The sequence below is a fragment of the Pan paniscus genome, chromosome 1, assembly GCF_029289425.2.
Source record: "Pan paniscus chromosome 1, NHGRI_mPanPan1-v2.0_pri, whole genome shotgun sequence".
NCBI lineage: Eukaryota > Metazoa > Chordata > Mammalia > Primates > Hominidae > Pan > Pan paniscus.
The window spans coordinates 145,486,350-145,506,889 of NC_073249.2; the positions used below are offsets into that span (position 1 = coordinate 145,486,350).

The 20,540-nt window shown below is 37.2% G+C and overlaps 1 protein-coding gene across 26 annotated transcripts in view; it reads right to left on the reverse strand.

Moving 5' to 3' along the window:
* Positions 1-20,540, reverse strand: part of ADGRL2 (adhesion G protein-coupled receptor L2) — a 681,918-nt gene that overhangs the window by 566,065 nt on the left and 95,313 nt on the right. For 24 of the 26 annotated variants that reach the window (XM_055116894.2, XM_055116926.2, XM_055116915.2 and 21 more), the window contains one exon: positions 7,546-7,726. The exons of the other annotated variants lie outside the window; for them this stretch is intronic. The gene's annotated coding sequence lies outside the window, so the exon portion shown is untranslated. The remainder of the gene's footprint in view (positions 1-7,545; positions 7,727-20,540) is intronic. 26 annotated transcript variants of the gene reach the window in all.

Here is a 20,540-nt window from a genome sequence, read left to right on the forward strand (position 1 = left end):
AATAAGCATGCCATAAAAATGATTGGTAGAACATAATCTATGCAATTAAACCCTGTTTTCTTCCCAAATTTTGAATGCAGTCTGTTGTATGCCAAAAAGAGGCAACTAATTGGAAACCTAAAAGTGAATTCTAGATTTCCATTTGCTTTTTTATCGCAGGGCTATATATTCTGGGGAGGCAAAAAAAAAAAAAAAAAAAAAAAAAGAATATTTAGTTGAGATGTTGTGTGGTTACCTCAGTATCTTGCCATGATAGTGGCATCTAATATGACACTGTCTTGATAGCTCAAATACTCACGTGGGCAAGACAGATCCACAGAGGAGCAAAGCACCTTGAAAGCACATGCAGTATAAAGGTAAAGAAAGACCATTGTCTCATGGTAACTGCTTGCAGTTATGAGTATTCTACTATAAATCTAAGCTATGTAGGGAGAGGGATTTTATAGCTATCATTGCCACTTGAGATTATTCTGCTGCCTAATGCAAGTCGATGAAAGGGTCTAATTTTTGTAGCAGTCTTGAAACACTACCTTAGGCATCCATTATTGTACAATTTTAGTTTTGAATCAGTATGAGCTTTATCTCTAGTTATGATGTTCACATCCTCCATAAGTAAGATGAGGATCAATAGTAAAACAAACCCAGCAAATTGTAGGCTTTGCAATAAACCTAAGGTATTAGGTGGACATAATTTAAACAGTTGTTTTTCTTCTTCTTCTAAATAAACACATAATAGGAGAAAAAAATGAGGCTCTAAAGGGATTGTGCATTCCTAAATATTTTATGGCTTTGTTAATGCAATGTTGAGCTTTAGTTCCACTGTGGAATATTTGCTGATGATCATTTACTTGCCAACTGAAAACCCAAAAGATGCTATTTGAGGTTTTTTGTGTGGTTTCAGTCTTGGCCCTTCTGTCAGGGTTTCACTGCATGATGGTTAAGAGCAACTCTTTGCATGTGAGAAGACAGATGCTGGTGATTTAAGCAGGGAAATACACCACAGTGCTTTTACTCAGCTGATATTTAATGATTTACCATTTAATGTAGTTCATCTTTCATAACCCTGAGTTCAAACAGAAGCAGCTGCTATTAGGGAGGCAATAATATTGAACTTCCCACCGACGACCTAGGAGAGCTTCTTTTGTAGCTTCAGCTACTGGACCCATCTGGCCTTTAGATCCTAAGCACGACAACTGAAGGAGAGAAACAGTTTACTTCCCGTCGTCAATAGAGTACTGGGCAGAATGTATAATTATGCCAGATAAAGATTTTCAAAACAAAACTCCTTGTGTTAACATCGCTCTGCAACTTTGAAGGACAAAACTATGCTCTTTACTCATTATCAAAAGAACCCTGAGAAAACTCAGAAAACATATGAAAAATCATGCTGAGCTGAAATCAATTCAAACGGAAGAAGTGCTCCTGGTTTCAAACATGAAAGATAAACTTATTTTCTTATAATTTCTATTTGCTTTCATTATCGTGGGAGCTTTCTGGTAAGGTATTTGTAAAGGCTTTTTCGCTCTAGTTTTAGAAGATGTTTAGACAGATGGATGAATAGATGAACTACTTAAAACAAAAACAAGCCTTTCAGAAAACTAAAGTGTAAAAGACAGACATCAAATGAGATTGAAGTCCTTTGGAGGGAGGATAGTATCCAATATGCTGATGAGAATTGTGATATTAATGTTATCGAATAGAATGCTTTAAAGGCAATTTTGCTTATCAAAATCCTTTCCTGGTTCAATAATCTATTTTCACTTTGGCATTACTGATGAGGGATTGAAAAGTAGATTACAGGTTAGGTTGCCTCTATTTTTTTCTGATTTTCCTTTTTTTGATTAAATTTCTAACATCTGTAAATTAGGATTTGCAAGGCAAAGAAAGGATTATCAACTTTCATTACAATTACAAGCTTGCTGGACAACAACTGTTGCCTAGTTATAATTATATCTCATCCTTTGACTGATTACAGTAGGCCAAAAATGTTTTTCTTTTCTAATAATATATTCCTAAAAGACAGAGAAGGCAGTTAGACCAGATGTTTTCACTGTGAGAAACATACTTAGAGGTGTTCAGTCTGATGGGATTAGATGGACTATAACCACTATGTGGGTCTCCTCTCCTGCACTACAGCATTTGTGATTCTCAAAGCCAGGGTCAGACTTCTCCTCAAGGAATTTTCTGATTTAAAGATCCATTTTCTGAAGCATTGTCCATAGTACAAAAGCATGCGTATTTACCTCTATGCATCATTTGAAAATACTGTCCTAGAGATATTTATGCATTTTCCAAAGTTTGATGATGCTTGGTATTTTGGATTTGTCATTTGGCAAATAAGTAGTTATTTGCATAATATTTATAATTAGGCAACTATGACATTTAAAAAGATAAAGAATGGCCAGGTGCAATGGCTCATGCCTGTAATGCCAGTACTTTGGGAAGCCAAGGCAGGCAGATTACTTGAGGTCAGGAGTTCGAGACCAGCCTGGGCAACATGGTGAAACCCTGTTTCCACTAAAAGAAAACACAAAAAATAGCCAGGTGTGGTGGTGGACACCTGTAATCCCAGCTACTAGGGAGGCTGAGCCAGGAGAATCGCTTGAACCCAGAAGGCGGTGGTGGTAGTGAGCTGAAATCAGGCCACTGCACTCCAGACTGGGTGGCAGAGCGAGACTCCATCTCTAAATAAATAAATAATAATAAAAAAAGATAAAGAAGACTTTCTGTATAAGGTTGCTGAATAAAGAAACAGTCCAGAAGTATAAATATGCTCCACTTTACACTTTATTTTTGCAGTTATTGATAGAAAGTTCCTTCACCTACTTTTGAGCTTTAGTTCTGCTGCTTGGTCTGCAACCAGTCTAGTGCATTGCATTCCCGGATTCTTAGCCTCCTCATCATTTGTGGAAAAACCCTTTCAACTTTGTAGCATCTCTCAGAACTCCAGTGAGGAAATGGATACCTCAGTATAGAGAATTGTGTCAAAATAATCATGATTTCATTTAAAAAGGAATGATGAAAGTATAGATTCTATTTTAACATGGATTTGGTTAGTTAAATCGCTACATATTGGAAATCAGATATTAATGTATCAACCTCAGCAAGTTAGAAAGTTTGATTTGGAATCTTATTTGTTTGTTTTTGTTTTTGAGATGGAGTCTCACTCTGTCGTCCAGACTGGAGCGCAGAGGCCCGATTTCAGCTCACTGCAAGCTCTGCCTCCTGGGTTCATGCCATTCTCCTGCCTCAGCCTCCCGAGTAGCTGGGACTGCAGGCGTCTGCCACCACGCCTGGGTAATTTTTTTTGTATTTTTAGTAGAGACGGGGTTTCACCGTGTTAGCCAGGATGGTTTTGATTTCCTGACCTCGTGATCTGCCTGCCTCGGCCTCCCAAAGTGCTGGGATTACAGGCGTGAGCCACCGCACTTGGCCTGGAATCTTATTTAAATTCATTTTTTAGGTCTGAATACAGACAGGTGAGATTTCTATTTTCCTGTTTGTTGAATTTCAAAATTTATAGGAGTTCTAATTGGAAACATGGCAGAAATGCCACCACAGAAAAGTGGAGGGTTTTTGCCACAAAATTTTATTATAATGATTTCCAGGCTCAAGGGCATATTATCATGTGGAAGTGTGTATATTTTAAAATAGTGTTGTGATTTTTTTAGCCTTTTAAAACTTTAAAAATAAACATCTATTCCTTTTTGTTTGTTTGTTTTGAGTGTGCAGATATTCTGGTTCATTCCATTTTGATGAGACCTAGCATACATTGGTAGTTACCATTGGACACTATGTATTCAAATTAGCTAGAATAGATTTCAGCCTTTAGGGAGCTGGGTTATTCAGGTGAATGTGGTTAGAGCACTCAATGAAACTGAACATTTCACAATTGCCTGTCATTATGAGTTATTTTCAAGTGAGCCCCTTAAAATACATTTTTTTAAAAAAGAAGAAATATAGTAAAAGTGGGTGTGATATTGTCATGCATGGGTGCCACATTTGACTGGAGGTGGTGGTTGGGGTTAATTTAATATCAGCTGAAATCTCCTAATGCAGCTTGGGCACTACTGACATATTTTTTAAAAATCACCAGATCACACTATGATAATATTCAAATTAGAAAAGATTAGAAATATATCGAATCTTGTTAAAGAAATGACCTACCAACCTTAGAAGCAAGAAAACCGAGTCTCGAACTGAAATTATGAAATAACAAGCCAATGTTTCTGTGAAAGAAAGGTGGACCCTAATACAACAAGTAGAGCCTAGTAATATATTTTCTCTGTACCCTGATCTTACATAATGTCACTGTGTTCACCACCTATGACATGGCGCCATATTGCTGAAAGGACTTGTACAGAGAAATAATCCATTCCAAAAAGGTAGAAGTAAAGTATTACTAATATAAGAAGGAAAACATCACTTATCTTACTATTCTCTAAAATCATATGAAAAACTCATTGTGATCTAATAAAATATTTTGAAGGAAAAATTATAAAATAAAGTATTAAAGAAAAAGCACCTTGCAGGAACTTTTGAATAATATTTTGTAAAGTTAATGAACCAAAATTATAAATTATCATTATAATGATTTACCAATTTAGAGTCACATAATAGCAATTAAAGTATTTTTCTTATGATTAAAATGTGAGTTTTTAAAGAAATCATGTTTAGCATTCTTCATTTATTTCTACTCCATTTAAAGGGATAAAGAATTGTATAGTAGTCTGCATGGGTCGCAACAGATTTTGTTGTAATTATAAAATGTCATTCGGGAAAATTTAAATTGTATTTTATAGAAAAATAATAAAGTAAAGGAAGATGCTTTTTGTACATAGAATATAGCATGGCATGAAAAGAAAATTTTCTTTAAATTTTAAGGCAGTAATTCTTAAGCACGTTCTGAGAACTACGTGCCTGAGAATTACCTGGGAAACTTGTTAGAAATGCTGCAAATTCTTGGGATCTATGCCAGGTCTACTGAGGCCAATTCTAAGAAAATTAATTTCAGAACCTATTTTACTACATACATAATCAAAGATGCTTCTTAAGAATGGACAACTTTCAGTACCACTCTTCTAAAGGAAATATTTCACCTGTATGACTACTTGGCACCACTGACCAAATTAAAGTAAACCCGCAGTATTAGGGAACTCTGAATTTGTGGAATGAAGAGAAGTTGACTATTTTCTGGTGAATTTCTACATTTAGTAGGTTATCTTATACATAATAGGCATTCAACCAATATATATGTTAGATGAATGAATAAATGGAATTTTATCAATTATATGAAGACAAATACCATTTGGATGCAAAATGTGAATGTTAAAATAGGAATCACAACTAAAGATATTCAAAGGAAACTGATTATTTAATCTACTACATGTATTCAATAATATTTGGAATATGAGAAGATAAACAGATAATTTAAAGTCAAGTTACAGAGGAGGTAGCACGCAGGGAACAAGCTGAAGTATAACCATAAAATCTCTTTAGCAAGTCTCTGTTAATGTAGGAGGTATAGATGAATGTGCTGGCCATTAAATTTTGTGTTTTTTCTTTTCTTTTCTTTTGCAAGAAGGTTGTTCAGAGTATATACAGTACAGTTTCTATATTTAAAAAAAGAAATATGGTGGATAAATATATTGCACTTTAAAGATCAAGAATGTAACTGTTTTTACCCTTACAAATTTGCTGAAAGTAACATTACTTCTGTTTTAGCAATAAGGAAAAGGAGACCGGCCAGGCACAGTGCCTCACGCCTGTAATCCCAGCACTTTGGGAGGCCGAGGTGGGCGGATCATGAGGTCACAAGATCGAGACCATCCTGGCTAACATGGTGAAACCCTGTTACTAAAGGTCTCTACTAAAAATACAAAAAATTAGCCTGGCATGGTGGCGGGCGCCTGTAGTCCCAGCTACTCAGGAGGCTGAGGCAGGAGAATGGCATGAACCCGGGAGGCCGAGCTTGCAGTGAGCTGAGATCGCACCACTGTACTCCAGCCTGGGCGACAGAGCAAGACTCCGTCTCAAAAAAAAAAAAAAAAAAAGGAAAAGGAGATACTGTTCTTCAAATGTTTATTCATGTATTCATCCATTCAGCAGGTGTTTATTGATTTCCTAGTATGTGCAGGAATACTGCCTCTATTAGTATTTCAGGACTAGCCCAGAAGGAAACATTCTCCTTTTTATCGCAGATGGTCACCCACTGAAGTCAGATGCTCTGATTTGGGTCATACTCACAGGGAGTACGTGTAAGCCAAAGACATTAGCATTTACAGCTAATTCTTACTTTGTTGAACTGAGCTGTCCAAACTTAAAAGCATGTACTCAACTGTTTACCAACCATCATTATGAACTGCAGTGATATCTCCCTTTTCTCTTATCGTATCTTTTTTTAGGGACCCCTCTCTTCCCCACTATTATTAAGCTGGGTGTGTCTACATCCTGCTTCTTTTGTAATAATCTTTTGAACTTCTTTAATAAATTAATGGACTAGTCTGTAACTACTGAGGCCACTATTGAGTAATTTTAACAAAGACACACACACACTGATGTTTCTTAATTAAGAATGTGGTGAGTAGATAAGAGTATTTGGCAGTAGTTGACATCAGCAAGTCATTCAAAATTCTTCCGTGATACTACTAATTTGTTTATAATAGCCTTATAATTGCAACATATAAGCAAAGACAAATGTGGGTTGGATTCTATGTAAAAAGTATCAATCTTGTCTTTTCTGCTTAAAAGAGTTATAATTTCCACTTCTGGTGCAGTTGAAATAAGGAATAAAAGCTATATCCCTTGTGTTTGGTTGACAAGCTTTTAATGTTCAGGCTCCTTTTCTGAAAGGTGGCCTTTCTTTACACAACGTCTGTTGTCAGTTGGTAGCATTGTGTAGTCTAGGAGAAATCACAGAGATGCAGGTGTCTTATGAATAACCAGATGGGAAACGGAAGATGATCAAACTTCTTCCTAGACCCTATGAGTCAAACAGGAATGACAAAAGATTTTCCTTTGCAACTGGGAGGAGAGTGAAATCGAATTATAAAAAGTCTTGTATACAAATGACAATAATGCCTAACATAAGCCTCCTCCTTAAAGACAGGAAATCTGTTTTCTAAAGCTTTTCCCATCACCAAAATACAGCCAGAGTCTGCTATGAGACTCAGCAGCTGTTAGACAGTGCCAGAAACACTGATGAACGTCCAAGACATTTCCTTCAAGCAAAGTAATATCCTCCAAAGAGCACGTTCGGAGATCGTTCCCACGGACTCAGAGGGGAGAGCGCCACCTATCGTATCACGGCGGCAGTGTCCAGGGCACCTGGCCATCCTTCCAGCCTCCCTTGCACCACCCACCAGCACATCCTGTTCTGCCCCAGAGAGCTGCTGATAGTAATGTTCTGAGATGGTCTGAAGTTCACCTAAGTGTGCTCATATCACGCTCTATAATGTGAGGAAAACACACGAATTTAAATCAGTTTTTAAAACAACCAGGCCTCTCTTCTCATTTACTAGAATGGAAAAAATTCACTTTTATTACCTCGAAGATGCCAAACAGTGCCATTTTATTACTGTGGGAAGCTGGAAGTCATTTCCGAACCCTTTTGGCAAGGGTGCTATGTAGAGCATCCAGTTCAGTCCTTTAAGTGTCTTCTGAGAACCACCACACAGACTGTGATTTACAGTCTTCAGGAGTTAAAGGGACCCTTTCTACCCTGAAACTGAAGAAAGAAAGGTGAAGTGTGTTTACCAAGCATCCCAATGAGACTTGCAAGAATATGATACAGCACAGAGTGGGGAGCCAGAGGTAAAGAATGCTTTGGTAACCCACGTTTTTCAGCATCTACTTTCGCATTTGCTTTAAAAGATTATGTTGGCAGCCTTTAGCAGTTGTGATGATTTTTGTATTTGATCAATTGGTCTTTAGGCGACTTTCACAGATATCTACACATAGTGGCAATAGGACTCCTTTTCCCCTTCCTCTTTGATGTTTGCATCTTAAATAGATTTTTGGTACACTTCCACAGTAAATGCAGTGTCAGAGGGTAAATATATATGTGTATGTGTATGTGTATGTGTGTATATACAGAGATAGATAACATACCACTGTGAAAAATAATTACATAGTCTATCACATAAAAAATGAGAAGCTGTCTGATAGTGTAAAAGGAAATCTAATAAACTATTTTTCTTGACAAAAATCAGTGAACTACTGACCTCAAGTAGAAAGGCCAATCTTTATTTGCCTTTATATTTTTAAACCCTGATAAGTAGTCATCCAAAACAACTCTCAAACGAGGACATGACATTTTTTTCTTGTAAACAACCTCACATCTTTCATGGAGCAATGTCTCTAGCAATTACATTCTTAATAGAATATTGTATTTATAAGCTATATCATAAGGGCATCCGTAACGGTAGCCTACAGTTTCCATGTCTTTTTTTTTTAAGTGAAATTAATGTTTTCTTACAATACTTTGGTTATTGATGACAAAAACATTTTTTTTCCTGCTCTGCCTGGTGAGTAAATACAACACAATACTTGGAGTGGATGAATTTATTAAAATATTGCAAATATTATGTGGTCTGTTTCTTTTTGGGACCAGGATGATATATCTCTTCTGAAGTAGAGGATTCACACTTGACGGTAGGTTTAGGAATTTATGCTGCTTTCATTGCTAAATCTAGTAGGGGTTCTAGAAGCCAAACCTTCAAGTAGCGCCTGCTAGGCAAATGGCTGAGGGGGGTGGAGGGCTACATCCAGGGAGCCAGGAATGCAGTGCATTCATTGCAGGAACTCAAAGGTAATTAGAGGAATAAAAGTCCCCTTTACTTAAGAGGAGTGAAATCAAGCCAAAAACTTTGATATATGCATAACAAAAAAGTAGAGAAAACATCCAAGAACAAATTTATCACCAGCTTACTGAGTCATCATTAATGGCCATTAAAATAAAACAATAGAAAAAAGAATAGTAATTAAAGATAAGGTAGAAAAATGACTGAATTTTTTTTTAAAGTTCCTCTTTTTAGAAATACACCCAGGAAGCTCTGTCTATTTAAAACTGGCACACACATTGGACTGACTCATATGTTTCCTATGTGTATGTCACTTATTCTTTTATATTTCCATCCATCCATGTATTGATCCATCAATAAATCTATACATCCTTCACCCAATTATCCATCTATTGCAACCAAGTATTTATCAATTATTTTCTTCTTTCATCCACTTGTAAATCCAACGTGTTTTAGGTGGCTGCTACATAACAAGTAATATTACTAGTGATAGAAAGACATAGAAGATGGAGTCTCTTCCCCCAGCGAGCTTAGAGTCCAAGTGGAGAGAAAGTTAAATATATCATTACTACACTATGTGATACATGACATGATAGCACTACACTATGAAGATAGAAAGGCTTCTAAGTTAGAGAGGTGGATCTGGGGAAGCTAACATTAAGGTTGAACTGTAAGAGAAGATGGTGAAGAGGAAAGATAATTCTAGACAAAAAGCATGGTATATGCAGTGTGTCCTTAATTATTGGTATTCATTTATATTCACAAAATCATTTAACAAAACTCCACTCCTTAAAACACAACATGATATAATGATTCAATTAATAATGACTTGTGGAGGCAATAAAGCTTGGTGGTTACATGCACTGCCTTTGGAACCAGATTTCCTGGGCTTGAATCCTGGCTCTTACTCTGTCTACCTGTTAACCTAAGGGAAATTACTCAACTTTTCTCTGCATCAGTTTCCCTTTCTTCAACCGGGGATAGTAACTGTATATCTTATAGTGAGTATTATGTGAATTTATGCATGAAAAACTTATGTATATTTGGTAGAAATAATTTCTCAATACATGTTAAGTAGGATAGTATTTTTCCCTTGGTTAAAATGATCTTACTGATGATCTTTTTTGAAGAGATATCTAAGAGCTATCAGAATCTGAGACTTACTACATTCAGAAACCAAACCAAAGAGGCTTCACCTTCCTTAAAACTTTTTTTTTTTTTTTTTTTTTTTTTTTTTTTTTAAGACGGAGTCTCGCTTTGTTGCCCAGGCTGGAGTGCAGTGGCGCGATCTCAGCTCACTGCAAGCTCCTTCTCCCGGGTTCACGCCATTCTCCTGCCTCAGCCTCCCGAGTAGCTGGGACTACAGGCGCCCGCCACTGTGCCCAGCTAATTTTTTGTATTTTTAGTAGAGATGGAGTTTCACCGTGGTCTCAATCTCCTGACCTTGTGATCCGCCCACCTCAGTCTCCCAAAGTGCTGGGATTACAGGAGTGAGCCACCGCGCCCGGCACTTTCTTAAAACTTTAAAACTATTTCCAGTAGTGAGGAAAACCTCTAGAAATTCACTCAGATTCCTGAGTTCAAATTCTGTCTTTGCTACCTTCTAACTTTGAGGTCATTAGCAAGTTGCTTAATGCCTGTGCCTCAGTTTCTCATCACAAATGCAGATGCTAACGACACCAATATCTCCCTCATGGGGCTGCTGGAAGGATTGAATGGGATGATGTGTGAATGTGACTGGCATCACCCAAAGGTTTGTTTCATCATCCAAAAAAGAAAAAACCTCCTTTAAATTGTTATAATGGCTAATCTAAGGCTTGTGAAAAATATCTTTCCCAAAATACTTTCTATAGTTTGAGAGATGACATATAAATATTCTCATCTGCATTCGCCAACTCTGGAAAACACTCCTGAATGTTATTGCTGACTTTCATACGCTGCCTTTGCATCTTTGCCAGAACTTGTTCTGGGTTGCAGCTATTCATAGAATGCCCTTGGATAATGTGATAGGTTGAATTTGAATTACTCCTCCAATCATTTTGGAGCCAGTAATAGTGGCAACTAAAACGGTCATCTGGAGAATGAACTAAGTATGGACATTTTCCGATACAATCTCTTTCTATTTTTTGTCCTTAAAATACAGGAAGATAATATGCTGCTTGAGTGAGTGAGCATTAAACATGCTAACATAAAATTAATTTTCTGTGTACACTTAATATATGCTTTAAAAGACCACTAATCTCAGATGGAATACAAATACAAAGTGACTTTTAAAAACTCATAATTTATAGCAAACAGATATTGCACTAGAGCTTTTCTCTTTTCCAGGAATTATTTTTAATTGCAATTGTTTTAGGGCTGAGCACCAAGCCCATCAGAGCACTATGTACAGATTGGCTTTAAATAAATTCAACATATCATCATGTGCTAATACTATACAAATCTTTGTTCTCTCAAACATCTCTGCTTTTCTCCCACATATCAATTACCTAATACTGTTACAGCTAAGGCCAGGGCTTGTTAGTCTGCCTGAAGGAGTACAGGAGCTCCAGGCTGGCGTAGCTTCTATGTTATTAAAATTTTTTTCTTGCCTGCAACCTGATTTCTTCTGGTCTGACCTAATTCCTTTGATGCCTGGGGCTTGGAGGCCAGTGCTAATCTGCATCACGGATGTGTGGAGGAAAGGTAAGACAACTGGAAGAAAAGTAAAAGAAGGAAAGAATGGTACCTGGGTGAGAATGCTCTTCAAATCCAAAATAAGCATTTTGAAAGAAGGACATTTTTGTTCTACTGCATCCTTTAAAGAGGAACCTAAATTCAATGCAGGACCTAATACAAATTTCCCTTCTCTGTTAACTCTTTACTTTTTAAAGGTAGATAGCAAATCATTGTATGGCTATGACAAAAAAGAATGGCAGAATGCTAATTGAAGCATCGTAGGATAAATCCCAATGTAAGAAAAATATCTGTTTATGAAAAATAAGTCATGCTCTAGATGTCATAATAATAGAAAGGGTTTGGGCTGACTTTCATGTAAAGATCACGTGACAGTCTAAGCTTTGTTACTAAGCTTTGGAACGTGCTGATATTCAGAGTTTCTTAGACCTGTCCACTAACTTATTGTTTCTCTGGGTCTGTTCCCAGTTTCTTTTTCCCTTTGGGAAGCAGGTTCTTCTTACTGCTCAAATATGCATCCAACATCTTGTAGTCATTAATATACCAAAGGTAGGGGCTAAAAGGGCAGATTTTCAAAGTGTCTGTGCTCTCTTGATTTTGGATTACTATGAATCCTGCAGAAGTGGGAAGGTGAAATTTATCCTTTCTTGCTAACAAATTGCACACTTCTTCTTTTGAGATGTTAAAAAGTTGTAATTTTGTTTGCATGGATTTACAAGAATAGGGGAGGGTGCCCATTTGTGATTTGACTAATGGAGATTCACAAAGTCACCCTTACACCTGCTCCCATGAGAAGAGATGTACTTTATTTAAAGCAAGAAAATGATCAGTAACAGTAATTGTTTTCAATACAGTAGCACACCTTGGTACAGGGATATTTTCACTTCACAGATGTTTGAAGTCACTGGGAGCTCAGCCTCCAAGCTTGTTATTCATTTGGCATCCAAATTCATGTTTCATAGCCATGTGACTATCTTCTGTGCCAAAAATAGAAGGGATCCTCTGAATTTTAGAGCTATACCGTAGCTGCCTAACCCACACAGCTTCTGTGTTCCAGGACATATTTGCAGATTCAAAATATGTATTTCAGTGAACTGTTTAAAACCATTTATTCAACAGATATTTAGGGCTGCTAACTGGTACAAATGTGTGTGTTTTTTGTGTTCCTTCCAGAGGTAGGAGGTGTCTCCTTTATATTCTCCTTTTATTTTTGCTTGTATTTTAGTAGCGGATGCACCAGTGAGCAGGAAAATTATCACTACACAGATACTGAGAAGGAAAGAAAAAGAACAGGGGTTTGTAATCCAGATAATTCACAACATGGAAAGCTAACACAGTCATACCCAACAATAGATAAGACATTAGATTATTAGGTGTGTGTGTGCTATATTTTAACACAAGCCTATGGAATCAGCATTTTTCACACTGAAGAAAAATTTTGGCAGTTGAGTCTGAACATTGCTTCTAACAGAACTGGAGAGAACATTTGAAAACAGTTTAAGTCCACACATCTCTTCCTATTTGATCCAAAGAAATAGAAAGTCATACATTGGTACAAACTGTTGCTGCTTTATTTCTTTGGCCCCTCCCATGTAAACTAATGAATGCCTAAGAGCAGAAAATCCAGCAATAATTTAGGATCCCAAACCATGCATTATGGTTTTCTTTAGCAGAGATATCAAAAATGATCTCATATTTAGTTTACATTGTTCAGTTCTGAAATCCATTATAGTTTGTGCATTGGGCAGGTAAAGATTAATTTGTGTTTATAAACGTGCACACCCTTGGGGGCAGTTATATTTTATGCACGAGTGAACAAGGGTCTTTCAGCAGCAAATCTATGGAGCTGACATTTTTATGCCTTCTATTTTTTCTAAGTACAAGTCTAGGCACGCGAACAGCAGATTCCCAGTTTTAAACCGCTTGTTGAACTCATCTTAATTAATGTGGTTTGTACGCTAATGTTAGGTGTAAACTTTATATGCATATACACACAAGTATTTTCCTCAGACACAAAAACTTTTATCAAGTACGTGAGGAATGGTTTATATTTACTTTAATTAATACAATGACCCATTTAATAAAGGATGCTACCTACTATGAGAAGAAATAGGAAGAAATTTTTAAAAAATGAGCATTCCATGTTACAGTGCATCTAGGAGAGATTGCTTATGTTTTTGCTGTAATTTCACAAAACGAAAAATTACAACAAATATCTATTAGATTAGCTTGTATAAGGTTTACTCCATCAAAATTCCTTTGTATCCTATTTTATTTATATAGAATTCTGATGAGCAATGTGTGGTCCTGAATTCCTCAAGCAAGCTATACCTAATGCTTATGATAATGATCACAGCAATTACAAACACAATAGATGTACATCGTAACAAATGAGATCTGAACTCCTGATTAAAGAAAGACAGGGCCTCTTCCTTTTTCCTGTGTGTGTCTTGTGTAACAACCTCATTGTCTATAACTAATAGATAAAAATGCAATGAGGTGAGCCTGTAATACAACAGATAGTGAAACAAACAAACAAAATTGCTTACATTTCTGCTTGCTGTGCTAACCCCTTTCTCAGATGATCTTGGCAGCTCTACCTTTTTCTGATTTTGCTAACATGTCACAAACATGAAACAGCCCCCCCTCAACCCTCTGGCTCCTCCCTCTCCCTTCTTTTCTCCTTCCCCTATTTCATTACATTTTCTTATGTGCATACCATCGAGTCCTCTTGGACACATAATCAGATTTGTGCCAGACTATGTTTCTTGGCTTTAATGGTTAGTTAGCTTTCCAGAATACACATGCTGCTTTATACATGCTTTTATTACTGACATCATGAGAATGCATCTCTCCTATGTTTACAATTGGGTGTTCACCCTTAAATAAAAGCCATGAGATCAGGTTTAAGAGAATCGTTGTTTAAGAGAATCCTTGAAAAGCAGAATAAAAACAGCTGTTATCTGCTTGAACCATTTCATTTTCTTTCATGATCTGAATGATAATGATGTGTAACAGTGGGCAGTCTCCAGCTTTCATTATACACCATACATCAGAGCCTCTTTCAGGATGGAATTGGGTCTCTGTCTCAGAGTTCCAACAGGATCTTTTTAACCTCACTTCTAACAGGTGTTGGTGTTTGCGGGAGGGGGTGAAGGGAGAATAAAACACCTTTGCTTGTTCCCCCACTGACCTCCGGATCCAGGAGGCTGGTTTTCATTGGCAACGGGGGTTTGAAAGTCAAACCGGGTCCTTGCTGAAATCTCTCTCGCCAGAAACAGATTACAAATATTTCCACATGTCAAACAAATGAACAATAGGGTGGTCCTTATTAATCAAAGCTCTTCTAAACCAAGTACAGATGGTAGCAATGAACTTCTCTTCCATGAAGATTTCTGGAGACAGGAGGAAATATATCTCACAGAAATACACATTTCTTCCAGAGACACCAGACGAGGAATAAGGAGCTCAACCCAAATGTAACTCAAAACAAAATGAAACAGAACAATAGCAAATAAATAAAAAATTTAAAACACCAGTATTCTCAATGATCCAAACCAGAAGGCTGATTGAGCTTATTTCCATTCAACACTCCCTCGTCACAAGCTGTTCCTGAGGATTCTGCAGCATTTGCCTAGAGACTGACAAGCTCAAATTGGTTTTAACCTCCAGAGTCCCCTTTTCATATCACAGATGTTGCTGATTGGGGAGCAGAGTTGTGCTTTCCCCAAAGTCTGTGACTTCCAGGCTCTGGTGGCATCTACTACTGAGAGCATAACTCCTCTCAGACAACAATGTCATTTGTTATTTTTAATTAACAGAAAAATATCAATAGCAATGGTTGAAACTGCATTGTATTCAAAACTTGAGAGTGAAGAGAGTTAGGGAAGCAATTTTATTTAAAGAACAGCCCAGAGGCTGGACGGATGGCTGCGTTTCTCTGACCCTAGCTGTATTACCTAAGCCTCTTGGGTGGCAAAAAACTGGGTTGAGAAATCTCCTGGGAACAAAGACTCCTTGGGACGTTCTGTACCACCAGATGTTACTATTTAGGAAGAGTATATTTCAGATGTTTTAGCAAAATTGGTTTCACTTCTTCACTCAAGATTTGTGCCATTATGGTCCCGTGTAGTCTGTCCTTCAAGGTGAAGGATCAAACGAAGCTAAGATGTCACTCAGTTCACGCCTAATCTCAAAGCAGTGTTAAACCTAAATTGTATTTGAAAGGTGAAAATTCTATTGTGAAGCCCTTGACACAGAGGGTCTGTGATTTGCACTGATAAAAAAAAATTTCATGATGTAAAAACTTTACTGGAGGCCATTTCTCTTTTTAGGCTAAATATTTCATACTGCAGCTAAGAGTGTACTTCCTCTTGTTCTGATCTCAGTAAAGAGAGCAATATTCAAAATACTTTAATGTATGCTTAAAGATTTTTCAAAGTCTCTTCTCAAACTTTTTCAAGATAATTACAGTAAAGATGGGAAATCTTTCTACTAATAGATTAAGTATGTGCCTGAAACCTCAGATTAATTATAATCTTTTTCAAGAGGACTAAAATTATATAACTTTTTATGAGGAGATAACACTTTATTGGATTTTAAAACGAAATGAAATATTCCTTTTAAAGAATATATAGGCATTATGTATAAAAACAATTCCTTTACATGTCATAATTATGATTTCATAATGACTTTTTTGGGGGAGGTGTGGAGACTGTTCAACTGATTTTAAACTTGTTGGAAAATAAGAGGCCTTATGAAAATAATCCCTATTATTTGAAAATGTGAGATATTGTGTTCAATATATGAAATAGTATTTTTCTTTTTATTTCCTTTTTTTTTTTTTTTTTTTTTGGTCATGCAGGCTGGAGTGCAGTGGTATAATCACAGCTCACTGCAGCCTCTGCCTCCCAGGCTCAGGTGATCCTCCCACCTCAGCCTCCGTAGTAGCTGAGACTGCAGGTGGGCAACACCCCCATGGCTAATTTTTAAAATTATTCATGGAGACCAGATCTGGTCTTGAACTCCTGGGCTCATGCAATCCTCCCACCTTTGTCTCCCAAAGTATTGGGATTACAGGCATGAGCCACCACACCTGGCCTGAAATAGTATTTTCCAATATCACATTTGGGGTATTCAGTTCTCTGAATATGTGGCAGTACATCGAATTCTAAATTAATACAGAATCATTGCCAGTGCCAAAAAAGACTTCATTCTTCCCATTTTTTGTGTGTGATGTTGAATAAGGGATAGTATCTCAGTGAAATTGACTTTCCCTGAGAAAGTGAAAGAAAGCATGCTGCTCCTCAGAGTGGGCATTCCTCATGCTACACTTGCATATACCTAAAAAGGCCTATTACAGCACCGTCATAAAATTCAGGACAGTATATGTACTCTGTTCCATAAGCCAACATAGTAACTTCCAAGTGGAGAAGACAATGAAAGATGAATTTATGTATTAGAACCTCAACACTCTTGAGGAATAACTGAAAAATTATTCTAGAATGTCAACATAGCTTTTAGAATTTTTGCTAAAAGCCATATTTATAGTCAATTCAGATATTATACAAATCTATAAATATTAATAATCATCTTGATTTGTGTACTCTTCTGTTGTAATTAAAGATAAGGAGATGCTACATATCTTTTAGGTGGAATTTATAAGAATGCACATGAGAGAAAGAAATGATGATTTTGATGGAAGAGGAAGAGTAAGAAATGAAGGAAAAGGAAGAAGAGATCTAAATCTCCACCTGGAGAAATGCATTAGTCTGAGGAAATTTGAAATGACTATTCACCTGAATATGGATTAAAAAGTTAACTATATTGAAAGTAATTAAGATTTTAAAATGCTTACAACCTATCAAGCATTTTATTCATTGCTTTATACTTATTCAAAGTTTCTGAGTGAAGTGGCTGAGAGCTTAAGTTCTGGGTTTGAAGCTGAGCTTTGCCTCTTACTAATTGTTTGCCTTGGCCCAATAGCTTCCTTATGCCTCCATGTCCTCATATATAAAATGTGATTAAAAGCTCATTAAAAAACCTTCATAGATTTATTATGAAGATAAATTGATTAAATATTTGGAAGTTCTTGGAACAGTATCTGGGACATACTAAACGCTATACAAAGGTTTACTGTAAAATATTCTCATTTAATTTTCACAGGAACTTCATACGATACAAACCATTATTTTCCTTTTAAAGTAAAGATAACCGGGGCTTCAAAGTTGATTACCTTGCCTAAGATCATACAGCTAGTAGATGGCGGCAAGGGGGTTGGTATGCTGTATATCTGATTCCGGTGTTACAGCTTCACCATGCTGTAGAGTGAACTAATATTTAACTACCAAGTAAGAAACTGTAATCAGATCTTCTGATAAAAATCAAAGACGCCCGGGTGAGGTGGCTCACGCCTGTAATCCCAGCACTTTGGGAGGCCGAGGTGGACGGATTACGAGGTCAAGAGATTGAGACCAACCTGGCCAACATGAAAAAACCCTGTCTCTACTAAAAATACAAAAATTAGCTGGGTGTGGTGGTGCGCACCTGTAGTCCCAGCTACTTGGGAGGCTGAGTCAGGAGAATCACTTGAACCTGGGAGGCAGAGTTTGCAGTGAGCTGAGATTGTGCCACTGTACTCCAGCCTGGACAATAGAGTGTGATTCTGTCTCAAAAAAAAAAAAAAAAATCAAAGACATTGGCTTTACTGACTACCATCTCTCTCTGTCATCCTAGGAAGAGTGGTAGATAAATGTACAAATATAGAAACATATACACTGCAGAATGTATGTAAATGTGCATTTTGGCATCTCTAAATTTTAAACCCATTTTTCCAAGAGTACCTACTTATTGAATTATTTGATAATAACACCACTTTTGATATGCCATCCTAGAGGTACAATCATTAAAGAAAAAGTGTTATGGCCAGGCACGGTGACTCATGCCTGTAATCCCAGCACTTTGGGAGGCCAAGGAGGGCAGATCACCTGAGGTCAGGAGTTCGAGACCAGCCTGGCCAACATTGTGAAACCCCATCTCTAATAAAAATACAAAACTTAGCTGGGAGTGGGTGGTGCTCACCCGTAGGCCCAGCTACTTTGGAGGTTGAGGTATGAGAATCTCTTGAGCCCGAGAGGAGGAGGTTGCAGCGAGCTGAGATCATGCCGCTGCACTCCAGTCTGGGCAACAGAGGGAGACTCTGTCTCAAAAACAAAAAACAAAACAAACAAACAAACAACAACAACAAAAAAAAACAAGGAAAAGTGTTACGTACATTCCAATAGCTCCCTTTTTCTTTTTATTGTTACTATTCTGGGATTAATTTTTGTTACCAAGGTCATCTCATCAAGGACATCTTCCAAGATTTGTCTGAGTAGATAAAGACCTGTTGGTTAGGCCTTCTCTCAACTGAGTGAAACTTTCCATTCTACACTCGTCACAGTTTTTATTACATATTTTAATAAAAGGTTGTTTGCAAAGTGAGTGTCTTCTCCACTATATTGAAAGCTCCATGAATGTAAGAATTATTTGTAGTTGCTTATTCTTTTATCTCTGGCACCTAGCATGGTGTTCAGCATGAAATGAGATAGCTGCACAGTCAATGTTTGCCTTATTAATCAACAAAACTCTCTGGCTTCTGACGGGCTCTTTGGGGGTGATGGTGGGAGTTTGAATAAAGACTGGTGCACATGCATGGCATGTTGGAAGCTGTGAGAACAAGAATGCTCTGTGGACAGTGCAGTTTCAAGGTCTTTTCAAATAGAAAATAGGACAAAATATAATACTAAGAAAATGGAAGACAATAGGAAAAACAAGGTCAACTTAAGAGAAACCTGAGTTATTTTGTTTCAGAGGAGGGTAGGAAGTTCAGGAGGAATTTTTGTTTTGTTTTGTTTTTCACAGTAGTTGTAGCAGTTTTGAGTTGATTCTCTTTCTGAAATCTTATTAAAACAAGCTGGCTATGGTTAGAACCTATAGGTTAGAATAATGTATACCGAGAGGGTTGATGGCAGCAGTAGCATCACCTTTATATGGTGGATTCTCTTGGTGTGCATCAAAGAATCATCACCCAGTGACCCCTGGGTGCAGGAACTTGTATGTGATTAATCACGGAAGCACTTTCTCTGTTGAACTCTGGAGAGAAGTTTCTGTACCCAGCAGGTGAAATAACATACTAGGGAGCCTGGCAGGCAGAGTGGCATATTCCCTCCTGACCTCAATTTCCCAGCCATGGTGCTGTCTGTTTGTCTGTAAGAGCACTAGGCTAAGAAAAACAGCAAGGATCCTATCAGGACCCCACAGTATAGGGAGATAGTGATCTTCTCATTTAGTCAAGTAAAGAGGCTAGATTTTAGTGGTATTTGAGAAAGAAGGAAGATAGACTAATTTGGCTACCTGTTTTAAAAGGAAGTATGCCATCTGCTAAATCTTTCCTTACCAATTTATGTCCATTTAGTTTACATCTCTTGGAATTGCAAAACAAACAAACAAACAAACAATTACTAATTTTAATCCTTTAAAGGGAAATCTTTATTCTCATTCTTTTCTTCTCTATGGCTGAACAAGTTATTATCTTTAAGGAGAGGATGTTTCTAGGTATATAAACAGAATATATACATTTGGGCTTATTTGATTTTGAAGTTAAAAGTTAAAAATGGGACACACTTATGTGGGTTTTATTCCTCGTAACAGATAACCCCCTAATGCACAGTGAGTTCGAACAGGCATCTGGAAAAGATGCTGCTTAGTGACTTCAGGGACAACTGAGACATTTCCTGAGGTTCACTGGCTGAAAAAAATTTCTTGGAAATCAAGCACTCTCATAAACATGCCAAATGAGGAGGACAGAGCAAGATGGTCAACTAGAAGCTCCTAGCACTCATCTCCACAACAAAGACAGCCACAACAACAAATAAACTATATTTTAATACAATAACTAAAGGACAGTGCTGGCATACATGAAAGAAGCTACAGAGACCCTGGAGAGCACAGAAACTCAGCATGGCCACACAGAGAACAGAAGGAAGTACCTGGCCTCCACCACATCTTCCCGCAGCTGGGATC